This window comes from Trichomycterus rosablanca, chromosome 20, assembly GCF_030014385.1.
Source record: "Trichomycterus rosablanca isolate fTriRos1 chromosome 20, fTriRos1.hap1, whole genome shotgun sequence".
Taxonomy (NCBI): Eukaryota; Metazoa; Chordata; class Actinopteri; order Siluriformes; family Trichomycteridae; genus Trichomycterus; species Trichomycterus rosablanca.
Genome location: NC_086007.1, coordinates 27,104,877 through 27,119,663, shown reverse-complemented (window position 1 = coordinate 27,119,663; position 14,787 = coordinate 27,104,877). Strand labels below are relative to the sequence as shown.

The window sequence follows — 14,787 nt, the reverse complement described above, 5'->3', positions numbered from 1 at the left end:
CCTAATTCCCAGACCTGAACCCAACTCAATTCCTAACCTTCTAACACGTTAAAGTTCTTTGCTAGACCAGCGTCCTATAACACAAGAAAGTGATCAAATAATCAGATATACCCCCGTCACTAATGTACCTTTAATATTTTACAAACTACAGAGCAAGTCAATCAAAGCTGTTAAATCTTCAAAGTCCCCTTTAAAATTAAAGTGTTGGAGTGTGTGTGTGTGTGTGTGTGGGGGAGTGTTTTCAATAAAAAGCTTAGATAAAGCGTTAATATTAGCATTACTAAAAATATCAGCAAAACACCAGAACGTACACCGATACACGGTACAAAGTACACGGTACCTAAACACTGAGCCTCGGAATTTATATGTTAGCAGGAACTATTTTGGTGGATATGGCAACCATCCCTGGACCGCTGATCACCAGATATCATTCAGATAGCGGCCAACTGTGGTGCATTTTTATTCTAAAACAATAAAAAGCTCTTCATGACCGACCACCTTTTAAAACACGGCTCACCGTGCGGCGCTTCTTCTTCTGACGACGAACTGATACCGAACTACGACGACAGGCGTGAAGTCCTTAAAGGTCAAACGTTTTTCATTTTCTGACCTCTAATCCAATAAACATGAATCTCACTCCCACCAAACAAGGAGAAATTGGAAAGCGGTGAAGATGGAAAACGGCTTAAAAGTGTACGTGCTCGGACAGGAGGCGACCATGAGAGCATTACATTTTATTACCTTCATCTTCGAAAAAAAGGAAAAGCGTTTGATGACCGGTGCTTATGACCACGGCGTGTCATTACAGCGTAAAAGCACCTTCAGCAGCTTTCCTGGGCTGTTGAGAGCAATTTTAATGCACCACTGGTTTTCTGTGGTTATCCAGCAGTTTATATTCTGGTTAATTACAACAACCTTGTAGTAAATCCAGCTGGACCAGTTTGGCCTGTGTTTTGGCGACTGGTAACCGGTAAGCCACGACCTCCCCCTCATCCACCCTTCCTGAATGCAGTTCCCTCCTGGACTTTTGCTTGGGTCACTCAACTCTAGGTTCTTCTGTGGGAATTTGCACCCTTATAATCAAATAAGCATTCCAATTCACCCCAGATGTGTGCAGTGGGAGGGACGTCAGTGGATGCAACACGCCGCATAATATCTGTACACGATTTTAACAGATAAAGCAAAGCGCTCGGCTTTTGTCCTGCACAGGATCTTCATCTACGACTTACAATACACTATATTGCCAAAAGTATTCACTCACTCATCCGAATCATTGAATTCAGGTGTTCCGATCACTTCCATGGCCACAGGTGTATAAAACCGAGCACCTCGGCATGCAGACTGCTTCTACACACATTAGTGAAAGAACGGGTCGCTCTCAGGAGCTCAGTGACTTCCAGCGTGGTACCGTGATGCCACCTGTACAACAAGTCCAGTCGTGAAATTTCCTCACTACTAAATATTCCACAGTCGACCGTCAGTGCTATTATAACAAAGTGGAAGCGATTGGGAACGACAGCGACTCAGCCACCAAGTGTTACCACGTAAAATGACAGGGCGGGGCAGCTGACTTTCTGCAGAGTCGATCGCTACAGACCTCCAAACTTCATGTGGCCTTCAGATGAGCTCAAGAACAGCGTGTAGAGCTTCTATGGCCGAGCAGCTGCATCCAAGCCTTACATCACCAAGCGCAATGCAAAGCGTTGGATGCGGTGGTGTAAAGCACACCGCCACTGGACCCTAGAGCAGTGGAGACGTGTTCTCTGGAGTGACGAATCACGCTTCTCCGTCTGGTGATCCGATGGACGAGTCTGGGTTTGGAGAACGGTACCTGTCTGACTGTATTGTGCCGAGTGTAAAGTGTGGTGGAGGGGGGATTATGGTGTGGGGGGGCTTTCAGGAGTCGGGCTCGGCCCCTTAGTTCCAGTGAAAGGAACTCTTAATGCTTCAGCACACCAAGAGATTCTGGACAATTTCATGCTCCCGACTTTGTGGGAACAGTTTGGGGATGGCCCCTTCCTGTTCCAACATGACTGCGCACCAGTGCACAAAGCACAAGCTCCATAAAGACGTGGATGAGCCAGTTTGGTGTGGAAGAACTCGACTGGCCTGCACTCAACCTGATAGATAGAACACCTTTGGGATGAATTAGAGTGGAGACCGTGAGCCAGGACTTCTCGTCCAACATCAGTGTCTGACCTCACCTCAAGAATGGTAAAAAATTCCCATAAACACACTCCTAAACCTTGTGGAAAGCCTTCCCAGAGGAGCTGAAGCTGTGTTGAAGGGTGGCGACATCATATTAAACCCTATGGATTAAGAATGGGAGTCACTCAAGTTCATATGTGTGTGAAGGCAGACGAGCGAATACTTTTGGCAATACATAATATATATTTATCCTACTCAGGGTCTCCGTGGGTGCAATTCACCGGGCAAAAGGCAAGAAACATCCCGAACAGGTCACCAGTCCATCACAATGCCAGTTTGCATGGAAATCTTCAAACCAAAAAGTGCCCGCATCTACAGGCCTTGTAATAGCTTTAGGGATTTGACCTAACACGATTCTGAAGAAAGAATTTTTCCTGTGCGAGCTTCTGAGCTGCAGTACAAACACATTTTTCATTCCGTCGTTGATTCGTTCCTCTGTTGCTGTTCCTAACTTAATTTCTCTTTCCCTTGATGAACGACTTCCTCGCCTCCTCCGGAGTGACAGTAATTTAAAACCGTATTTGGGTTCGGGTTGGCGTGCGTACGTATGTACGTTTCATCATGCCGGCGCCGCGGCGAGACCGAGCGACGAGGAAAAAACGTTCGGCTCTGGCGAGGCCCAAACGCGTGAACGCTGCTAATGATGTTTGCCAAGCCGGGATAGCGGATTTGCCAAAGCGAGCGGGACAGCTCATTGACTCGGGAACCTCTGTGGACCGAATTAATGACGATGGATCTTCTAACATGGATTAGTTTACAATCAGCCACGTAATTAGTCGTAAAATAGGCGTAATTAAATAAGCCGGATGCGAGCGGAGTTATAACGTGCAGCTAGGCTACGTGTAGTCGTTTAACCTTGGAGTTGTGATCATGAGAAATAGGAAACATACACTGATCAACTTGTACACTCACTGTCCATTTTATTATAAGCACTTTGTAGTTCTACAATTACTGACTGTAGTCCATCTGTTTCTCTGCATGCTTTGTTAGCCCCCTTTCACCCTGGTCTTCAATGGTCAGGACCCCCACAGAGCAGGTATTATTTAGGTGTTGGATCATTCTCAGCACTGCAGTGACACTGACATGGTGGTGGTGTGTTAGTGTGTGTTGTGCTGGTATGAGTGGATCAGACACAGCAGCGCTGCTGGAGTTTTTAAACACCGTGTCCACTCACTGTCCACTCTATTAGACACTCCTACCTAGTCGGTCCACCTTGTAGATGTAAAGTCAGAGACGATCGCTCATCTATTGCTGCTGTTTGTGTCGGTCATCTTCTAGACCTTCATCAGTGGTCACAGGACGCTGCCCACGGGGCGCTGTTGGCTGGATATTTTTGGTTGGTGGACTATTCTCAGTCCAGCAGTGACAGTGAGGTGTTTAAAAACTCCAGCAGCACTGCTGTGTCTGATCCACTCATAACAACCAGCACAACACACACTAACAAACCACCACGGCTCGGGAGCGACTCGGCGTTCGCTCGGTGATCGAAACTCGGCTCTCAATCGCTGTGTGTGAACTACTCAACAACTCGATCCGAGCGGCTCCGACCGAAGCGAGATTTCTAGCATGTCAGATATCTGGATCTGAGTTGCCCGACTGGCAATGAGTGCTATGTCGAACAGCCAATGAGAACGCAAGATGCGGGGTGAGTGGAGACGCAGGGGAGGGATAGGGGGCGTAATATAGTTTATATCAGAATACATCAGCACACACACACAAGTTTTACAGTATTTCTGACCTGATCGTTCTCTACAAAACACCCACGCTGCATTGCAAACAATATTTATTAACTCATTATAGAATAATCCCTGCTGCTCGTGTTGCCAAATCCACTCAGATTCATTTACGTTTTCTCTTTGATTTTACGCTGCACATCAGCACACAAGCTTTGATCGCTCGCTATTTGTTGACGTGCATTTCTATACGTGGTATCATTAAACCCCTCGTCACTTCTCACGTGTGTTTTCGTGACAGAACGTAGTTTGGGAGAGCAGAGAAGCTCGCCTGCGATTCCAGTTGGTGATAGATGGTGTAGTGTGAAATACACACCGACCTGAAAGACTCTCGATCACAAGAGATCCAGTCGTGTAGTGAGAACTGTACAGCGACCCGACCACTTGGAAAGTCGTGTAGTGTGTCGTGTAGTAGTTGTTTACATTCCACTATTGATCATAAAGCCAAGAGGTCAAAACCTTCCTAAACACCTAACTTCAACACCAAGGTGCCCAACCATCTCCGATCCTCCCTTTAGACCCCAAAATCCTGGGCACTGGGCTGCTCGAGAAAAAAATCTAATTAAAAAATTCAACTTTATCATGAAGCTTCCGTCGTGGGTCCTCGAGCAAGACCTTCAACCTCTAACTGCTTCAAGTGTGTGGTAATATAATAAAGAGGTTAACGCTCGTACCCTCTAATTTACAGAAGAACTGGTGACTCAGGGTTTTATTTGGCCATTGATCAAGAGGTTTCGAGTTCAGACCGCCGCACTTCCAAGCTGCCACTTCACTAAAGCTCTTAATCCTGTCCCGAGGTGCCGTGATATCTCAGTCTTCAGAAGAACAATCCAGCGTCCTTTACTTTTAAGAAATGCAAAGAAAAGCGAGTGGAACTGTAGTGCGATTGTTCTTGGACCCCGAATTCCTTTCAAGCCCGTACGGAAGTGAAGATCAAGAGTTATAGATCCAGAAGTTGGGGGTTTAAGTCTTTGTAACACCTAGTTCCCATCTGGCCCCTGATGTAGACCCTTAAACTACGGCTGACCGTCTGGTAAGCCTTTACATCAACCTCCAAGCTGGCGTCAATAGTGTAAAGCATGCCACACTGCAGTAGCCATGGATTGAATCTACAGGCACCGGGCGGGGCTCCTGCCTTTCTAAATTATTCCTGATGTGTCCCCACCAATACACACCGATCAACCATAACATTAAAACCACCACCATGTTTCTACACTCACTGTCCATTTTATCAGCTCCACTTACCATATAAATGGTACAATTACTGACTGTAGTCCATCTGTTTCTCTACATGCTTTGGTAGTCCCCTTTCATGCTGATCATGAGCTGGTCCTGATCGGTGTATATACACACACATAGACACCTGCATACGTATATACATACACATATACACACACATCTATATATACATACACATGCATAACATGTACACACACACATACACACATCTATATATACACACATACACATACACAGCATAACGTACACAAATACACGTATACACACACATAGACACCTGCATACATACACACACACACATACACACATCTATATATACACACATACACATACACAGCATAACGTACACACATACACGTATACACACACATGCATAACATGTACACACACACACATATACACACATCTATATATACATACATACACATACACACATACACGTATACACACACATAGACACCTGCATATATATACACACATATACACACACATGCATATATATACACTGGTATACATGCATGCAGCCACATATACACACATGTACACGCACATTTACACACACACACAAATACACACACACACATTCATATGCACATTTACACACATACACACCTGCAGATATGTACACGCATACATGTATACACACACACACACCTGCAGATATATACACACATACATGTATACACACATACACCTACATATACACACGGCATGTACACACTCATGTACTCATACACACACACACACACACACACACTCACACACTCTCAGTACCATTCGACACTTTATTTGTGGAGTGGAATTATAAACAGTCGACTGAATGAAACTGGGCGTCGCCTCTCAGGGGTGCAAATATTTTCACTAATGATCTTAAAGCTTCACATGAAGCATCAATAACGATGAAGTGGAGTTTAATTAGCATTCACTTCTAACCCAGCCTGCACCATTCACACTCATTAAATCATGAAAATGAGGGGCACTCGGGGAACCCGGCACCAATATTACATCTACTGATCATAAACATGAGGAGCGGAGACATGAAGCTTGGTTCCAAAAGTGTTGGGACACCAGGAGAAACGATCATTAAAGCTGTACACAGCGATTTGTACGTTTTCTTTTATCTGTGTTAAATGAAACACCAGCTTTGATGTTGCACCCTTGAAACTTTATGTATTTATTTATTATTGTTTTGTTAATTTATTCCAAATTTGTTCCAGCAACACGTTTCGAAAAAAATGGGACGGGGAAATGTTTACACCACTTTCTCCCTTCGGGGGGCTTGAGAAATTAATTTACTTTGTTTAATTTCATCCTTTTTTATTCATTATTTAGGTCTATATCCATAAGCAGCATTTTTGTTGTTGTATGTAATGCAGTATATCAGGCTTAGACTGCAGGCAGGTCAGTCTAGCACCTTCACTCAGTGATCACACAGCTCGGCTGTTGTAACATGCAGAATGTGGCTTGGCTTGATGTCATAATTTTTAAGTAATGATTAATTTGAGCTTTAATAGCACTTCATTATGCACCAACCGGTTGTAATAGGAGACACGTCTGGACTGCAGGTAGGTCAGTCTAGCACCATCACTCACTGTTTATTCTGCCTAGCTGTAGTAAAATGCAGAATGTGGCTTGGCTTAAATTGAGCTTTAATAGCACTTTATTGTGCACAACATGATAGTTTAGCTGAGCAGGAGACACGTCTGGACTGCAGGCAGGTCAGTCTAGAACCTTCACTCTCTAATTATGCAGCTTGGCTGTTGTAACATGCAGAATGTGACTTGGCTTGATGTCATTATTTTTAAATAATACTTAATTTGAGCTTTAATAGCAGTTTAACTTGCGCCTAACGGTTGTATTAGGAGACAGGTCTGGACTGCAGGCAGGTCAGTGTAGCACCTTCACTCTCTGATTACCCAGCTCGGCTGCTTTTCTGGAGGATTTTGCTGCGTTTCTGGACATTCGCTGGTCACTTTTACAGCGTCGCAAGTTTTTAGTGAAAAGTTAGAGCGACAGAATCCCACTCGTACTCTCACGCCGGGACTGATGGGTACATTTTACTGTCGACTTCCTGTGTAGTGATGAAGCACCCGACACCCTACAGTCTGAAGTTCTCCTCCAACTCAGCGACTTCACTTCCTATGGTTCGGATCTCACTTAAATTGCCCGAACTCCCAGTGTAGTCCAGTTCACCACTACAGGGAACTACTGGGGTGACTGGAACGCACCTGATGCACCTTATTGGTTTTAGTATTTTAATATACGAAAACAAAGGCATTGGGTGTCCGTATACTTTCGGCAGCGCGGTGTTTCTTTTATCTGAATTATCTGCAGAAACGTCGCTTTAACAGATAAATAGAAGGTCCGAGTCAATTGGTCATTCATCCCTAAACACTGATTACAAACCGAATGTCAGCGGTAATTAATTACAATGCGCCGGGTGATGTATTTAATTACAGTGATCGCAGACCTTGTGATCTATTATTATCTGTGGCACAACATCGCCTTCATCCAGGCTGCACTGGTAATTATATAGCGAGTGGAGTGTCCGGATAATTGTGTCCGTTGTCTCCCACGTTCACACGCGGCGGCTCTTCGAAAGCGCTGCGTTTTTCCTCCTTTATTTTATCCATTTATTTATTTATTAATGTATTTATTTATTTCGACTGAAGCTATTCGCTGTTCCGTTTGATGGATGGCAGACCCGCGAAGTCACAGCCAGAAAATGAGTCCCATTCAGGATCCATCCCAGCTAGCTCGTCCACGATCCTCCGCCCGTTCTTTTTCTTCACTTTATAAGTCAGCACAAATCCGCCGTCTGCGCTCGTTTACCGCGTACAGACTTTTATTGTTCTTTTGAGATATTTATTCCATTTTCCACTTTATTAACCGAACTCAGCACTTCAGTCAACTTTCTATTAACCCGGGGATATAAACAGAGGGGAGGAAGACTTGCAGTAAAGTTGGACCAAGCTTTCATGATGCACATGAAGATGCCTACAAGACCTACAAGATGCCAGGAGGACTCGTGAGGTTTGGACAGGAACTGCAAGACTTCTTGGAAAATTTTTTGACTAGATTTAGAAAAGATTTGCAGTATTTAGGGAGTAGAGGATGCCAACGAGACAGGACCTAAAATGCAGACAAGACTTCCAAGATAGAGCCTCTGGATGCACTCAAGGGATACAGGAGTTCAGATGAACCTGCAAGGAACTTGAAAACAAGACAAAGGAACCCAACCTCCCCAGAGAAGAGGGCATTAACCATGTCTGGAAGAGGCAAGCCTGGCAAAGCAAGGGTCTTGGACGGTGGTAGCTCCATGGTTAAGACTCTGGAGTATCGATCTAATGATTGAGGTTTCCATGGACGATGTATGCCGGCTGACCCTGGCAAGCTGGGATATTCAAGGTCCAACACTCAGTGCTTTGTTGTTCAATAGTTTAAACCCTGATGATGACAGGAGGGCACCATGTGCTACCCTTGTCTGACATGGCAGACTTGTTTGGTCTGGTTGTCTATCCTGCCGTTAGGTGTATTGATTTTGTGCACATTTTGGGCAGAACCTCTTTATGGGTGCTCAGAAATCGCTAGGATTAAAGACATGCCAGGATCGTGGTGCCTGAATCTACCACCGGGCATCATTCTTTCTCCATCTTTCTCTGGATGATGTTGGAGTATTTTACACCCACCAAGACCTTCATAGTAAAAATGACCAGGACAAAATGAGACTGTGTTTATTAATAATCTAATTAGAATTGTTTGTTTACAACTAGAGACTACAGATGAAGTTCCTTCCTACAAAACAATCTCCACAGAAATGCGACGGTGGTGCCGTTGAAGCTCTCCAGACGTCAAGAAAGCTCTGTCAAGAACGCCGCTGCAGTATCATATTATACTCCTTCCTTTACATTTCCCAAGTGAGAAGGGAGTCAATGTGAGGAGTAAAGCGTATCATGGTCCCCCGGTACTCTTAATGATTAAGAGCTTAGCCTCGCGGGCCCAGCGGTGGCAGCTTGGCGTGCTGAGACTTGGACTCCAGAGCTTGGATCAATAACCTGATATATAAACAACTTAGTCACTGGTGGTCCTTGACAAAAATGCCGTCTTGGCGTATTTTAAATCGGAGGCAGGTTGGACGGGAGTCTGCGGCACCGTTTCCATCGCACCGTACCCTACCGTCCAGTACAATACGCATCCAGATCTGTCTCATCTGATGTGGGTTTAGAACATGCCAAGCTGGCAGTAATGACAACAAGGGCGGTTTTTGGTTTGCTCCAGTTACTCCAGTACTGATTCTGTTTGACCAATCGATGTCCTTAACCGACCCAGCTCACGGGCATGAAAGCTCATGGTCAGGACCACCACAGAGCAGGTATTATTTAGGTGGTGGATGATTCTCAGCACTGCAGTGACACTGACTTGGTGGTGGTGTGTTAGTGTGTGTTGTGCTGGTATGAGTGGATCAGACACAGCAGCGCTGCTGGAGGTTTTAAACACCTCAGTGTCACTGCTGGACTGAGAATCGTCCACCGACCAAAATATCCAGCCAACAGCACCCCGTGGGCCGCGTCCTGTGACCAGTAATAAGACCAGCCAAGGATAAGCGTAGGTGAACGCTATCGTACATCTTCAAGGTTTCACTAAGAAAACAATTAGCATTAGAAACCCGACCGTTTGGAAGCTATTAGCGATTCACAGATGAGCGTATATGAAGACGGATGTCGGCGTCGTAATAGCGACCGAAGGACAGACCTGTCGATACGCGTCCAGAAATCCTGTCGTAACACAGAACCGCTGCATTAGCCGCGCGGCTAAGTACAATGCTAAAAAAACTCGGTGCGGCACGGCGCTCCATCGATCGGATCATTACCCACAGTCGAAAACAGCTTTCCGGACGGTTGAGCATGCTAATGCAGAACACATCGGCCGCGTCAAGTTCTTCATTCCTCCCTCCTTAAATTAAAAAAGCTGGCCGCCGCTCTGGATGGCGCACACACACGCACGCGCGCACGCACGACTAGCACGTCGCGGCGCAACGATTTCCGATCGAACCGCGCAGGAAAGGCTATCCGTCTCACGGCTTCATTTCTGCGAGTTCTTGTTAGCGCGTCTTATTACGCTCCGTTTACAGACGATATTTTAAGCTAATTTAACAGGTGGCGCTCGGCGGGGTCCCCATAGCTTTTAGCGTTCTGCGTTTAGCGTTCGGCGTTTAGCTCGGTCCAGATTGCCGAGCTAAATTGTGAGCGCCGGGTCGTCTGATTGCAGGGGATTATTTTCAGTTCTGGGAAGTGTTCCAATATCATCAACAGACACAGGACCGTTTATAAAATCGTTCCGAACATTTGGGGCATGAAATGAACGAGCTAAACCAGTTCAGACAACCAGTAAAGCACTGGGACGTGCTCATGAGGGTGGAACTGGTGCACTGGGTGGGTGTCCTGCTTATTTTGGGTAACAAACGTCTACATTAGCTATCAAAAGCTGCACTATGCTGTTTTTACTTTTGTCCATATAGTAATTTATCACTGATCATGATTTCTCTGTGCCCATATAAACAGGAATAGGTTGCACCCCATAACAGCTTCACAAAACGTCAGTTTAGAACGCTTAGAAAACCCAAAGTATCACTATAAAGGAACCATCAGATTTTTGCTATCGTCCGTCAGTTTAAAGCTGCTAGAACATAAACGACACTGTCCAGTCGAGCAAGCTTCATCATCATCATCATCATCAAGGGAGTCACAGATAGAGAACAGATCCAGAAATCATTGTAATCCAAATTTTTACCAGTTTGCTTCCTGTGGCTTCTATAACAGGCTCTACACATCTGTAAACGCTTTTTTTTTTACCTTATATGGTCGATGCTTCCTGTGTAGCTCTGTTTAAGGTGGTTGAGTCTCTTATCTTTTATATCTGCCGTCTCTTGTATTGTAAGTTTATCGTTTCCTCTTCTTGTCACATTTCTTATAGTAAATCTTTATTTATTTATCTTTATTTGTTTCTTTTCTTGTTTTTTAGTCACTTTCCCACCGATTGTGGTCACTTTTTGTGTCCAAGGTGGTTTCTAGGTTCTTGCTTCTGTGCTTAAAGTTAGTTGTTCTTGTTGATATAACAATTAATGGTTAAGATTTTGGACTGTGTTGTGTCTGTGGGGATTTGTGACCAGTAATAAGACCTGGCAAGGATCAATGATCCAATTCACCACATATATATAACACCATTATTATGATCATTATTATTATTTACAAAACTAGTCAAAAAGTCCATCTAGTTTCACCCACGTTGCTTCACTCACCTGAGATGAAGGTTCTTCTTGTGTCACTCATCTCATCATGTGTTTTTCTTAAGAATTCTGGGTAATAAGTTCAAAGCCACCTGTAAAACAAAACACATACGTTATATATTATATTTTTATTTAAAATAGATTTTAACGTCATGTCTTACACTTTTGGTTTAATTCATGACAGTTCAAGTTCAGTTCAAGTTACTCCACATGGGATTCGAACCCAGGACCTGTGATAGCGCCACCCGCCGAGCCAACGTGCCGCCCAAACACATACAGTATATAAAAATAAGCATATAATAACACCTACTCATCAAAAAATTTTACATTTTATTATTTTACATGTAATTAAGGGTCAGCACAGCAGATCTGGTCCACATACCAGACCTGGCAGTGGATGCTGCTCCTCCTGAAGCAACATTCCTCTTTCTATCAGGGCTTGGGACCTGCACTGACAGCACAAGACAAGTGAACCTCCCAATGGCTAGAGAGCTTTGGTCATCAACAACTGATAGCAGAAGATAACTTTGTTTCCTAAGGTGCAAATGAACGCGCCTCCTTCTGACTTTGAACGACCTTCCGACATTGCACACAGTTCCTGAAAAGCGTTCCGATACGGAGCTTTTATCATATTTTGAAGAGGAGGAAGGAAATCAGTCAGCCATATTGCACCGTATCTGGATATTTATTAGTGTCGGGGACCCGGCGGCGTCTGTCTGAGCGCAGGCGCTGGATTAACGCCGCGGCTTTATGAATCTCGCGGCGCTCAGATAAATGAAATCGTGTTGTGAATTATAAATCGGGTTCGGTTTACGGGGCGGGCGAAGCGTAACGGTAAAAAAACACTAAACGCAGAAGGTCGACCTTGACGCCATCTCGCTTTCTCTTCTCAAAAAAATCAAAAGGAAAACACGAAAACACAAAAACACGAAACACGTTCGGCTGGAAGAAAAACGTTGATCAGGAGAAGCGCAGAAGAAGGTCGAGGTGTTGGGGACGACGCCCTCGGCTCCCGCTGAATAACTGCGTTCTGCTCTCAGACCTTGTACCGCATCGATTCTCTCAATTTGATTTCAGAAATATGTAGCGCGCGGTGAAAATCAATAAGTCACCCGACGCTCTCCAGTACGGGGGTTTGCAGAGGACGCCGCAGAGCCACGTTCATTCATTTATTCGTTCAGAAACGCGTCATGATCGGCGTCCCAGCAGAAAGAAATCCTTCGAGGACGAAACCCTGCCGTGACTCAGGAAATATTATTTACACTGAGAGATATTAAACCAAAAACACTTGGACAGACCGAACGGATCGTTTACGTAACGTGGAGACGGACGTGGACAGAATCCAGGCGGATAAACCACAGCTCTGTATTTTCCTTCTCATATATTTTAATATTTTTGTTTTTATTTTTGTTGCTTCTTCTTGATTATGTATCTGTTTTGGCTTTGTTTTGATTTTGTTTACTTTTTTTAATGGTTGATTTCTTGTTCCTGTTACTGTTCCACCTATTTTGGTCACTTGTGTTCAAGGTGGTTTCCAGTTTTTTGCTTTTCCTTATATGGTTGATTAATATTTCTTATTATTTTTCAGTTTTCCTTATATGGTCGATGCTTCTTGCGCTTTATATCTGATGTCACTATTTTTTATTTGCTGTTTTTGTCACATTTATTATAGTAAATCTTTATTATTATTATTATTATTAATAATAATTAATAATAATTATTATCATTATTATTGTTTCCTTTTCTTGATCTGTCACTGTTCCGCCTATTTTGGTCACTTGTGTTCAAGGTGGTTTCTAGTTTCTTGCTTTTGTGCTTAAAGTTTCTTATTCTTGTTACGTTTTCCTTATATGGTCGATGCTTCCTGTATAGGTCCGTTTTAAAGTTTATAGTGGTTGACGTCTCTTGTGCTTTATATGTAATGTCACTATTGTGTTTAGTTTGTTGTCTATGTCACATTTATTATGGTAAATCTTCATTATTATTATTATTATTATTGTTGTTGTTTCTTTGTCTGATTTGCCACCTATTTTGGTCACTTGTGTCTCAGAAGGTTTTTAGTTTCTTGCCTTTGTGCTTAAAGTTTCTTGTTGATATACAATGAATATTTCTTATTCTTTTTGGTTTCCTTATATGGTCGATGCTTCCTGTATAGCTCAGTTTTAATGCTTTCATATACGATTAACATTTTTTTGTTTGTTTTCCTTATATGGTCGATGCTTCTTGTATGGGTCCGTTTTAATGCTTTGAAATATGATTAATATTTCTTATTATTTTTAAGTTTCCTTATATGGTCGATGCTTCCTGTATAGATCAATTTTTCATGTATCCAAGGTGGTTTTTACTTCCTAGTTTCTTGTTGATTTATCATTAATGCTTCTTATTCTTTTAGTTCCCTTAAATATATATATATATTTATTTATTTATTTTAAACGTATATATAATTGCAGCAGAATATTAGAAGAGGAAAAGTGGAAGCAGCTCTTTGCCCTGTACATGCAATAAAATCCCGAGCTTTAGTCATAATACGGTTAATTTTTCATCACATTCCACTTTGCGCTCCCTCAGGTCGGCATGATGAAATATTGATGGCGGGACGTTATTGTTCTGACACGGAGACTGATAGTTCCGCTCCGCCGCGTCCTTATTGTTCCGCCGCGTTACGATATTTCGGATTGTAAGCACGGCTCGTACACTTAAAATGAACGTAAGAATCTCGTCGCTCACGTCGACGGGATGACGGTCCGCCATCGTTTTATCATCACGCGTAACGCAATAAGATCCGCATTAGGACGCGGGAACGGAGCGGAACCAGCAAAACATTCAGTCAGGGGGGAAATTAGAAACACAACTGCAAATTAATAACACGCCTGAAAATAGCTTTTAAATCAGGCCGCAGTTTTAAAAGCACTGGTACAAATTCAGGGTGTTTGTTTTCTCCCGGGCAGCTCGAACACACCGGAGAACCAGAGTTCTTATATCAGAAACCCATCAGACACAGAACTGAAGTCTGATTAGACGCTACGGCTCATTAGAACAAACTCGTTATACGCTTAATGGCAGAAATGGACTGAGATGAGCTAAACAGGAAATTATAAAATAAAGCTGAAATAAATTACACAGATCAGACGTCACCGCTCGTATAAACACGTTTTATAAGATCAGGACGTGACGAGTAAAATAATTATGACAAGTTAATTAATACGAACCAGAGATTAATAGTCACACTGAAAATTTGTCCATACAATAAAATTTTCAACAGGAAAACACCAAAAAAGGAAATGACGACCATATAAGGTAAACGAAAAGTTTTAAAAACTA

At 43.3% G+C, this 14,787-nt stretch overlaps 1 protein-coding gene across 1 annotated transcript in view; it reads right to left on the bottom strand.

The window, feature by feature from the left end:
* lrfn1 (leucine rich repeat and fibronectin type III domain containing 1) overlaps positions 1-14,787 on the bottom strand; it is a 52,487-nt gene that overhangs the window by 22,805 nt on the left and 14,895 nt on the right. Inside the window, exon 3 of the mRNA XM_063016630.1 lies at positions 11,479-11,558. The gene's annotated coding sequence lies outside the window, so the exon portion shown is untranslated. The remainder of the gene's footprint in view (positions 1-11,478; positions 11,559-14,787) is intronic.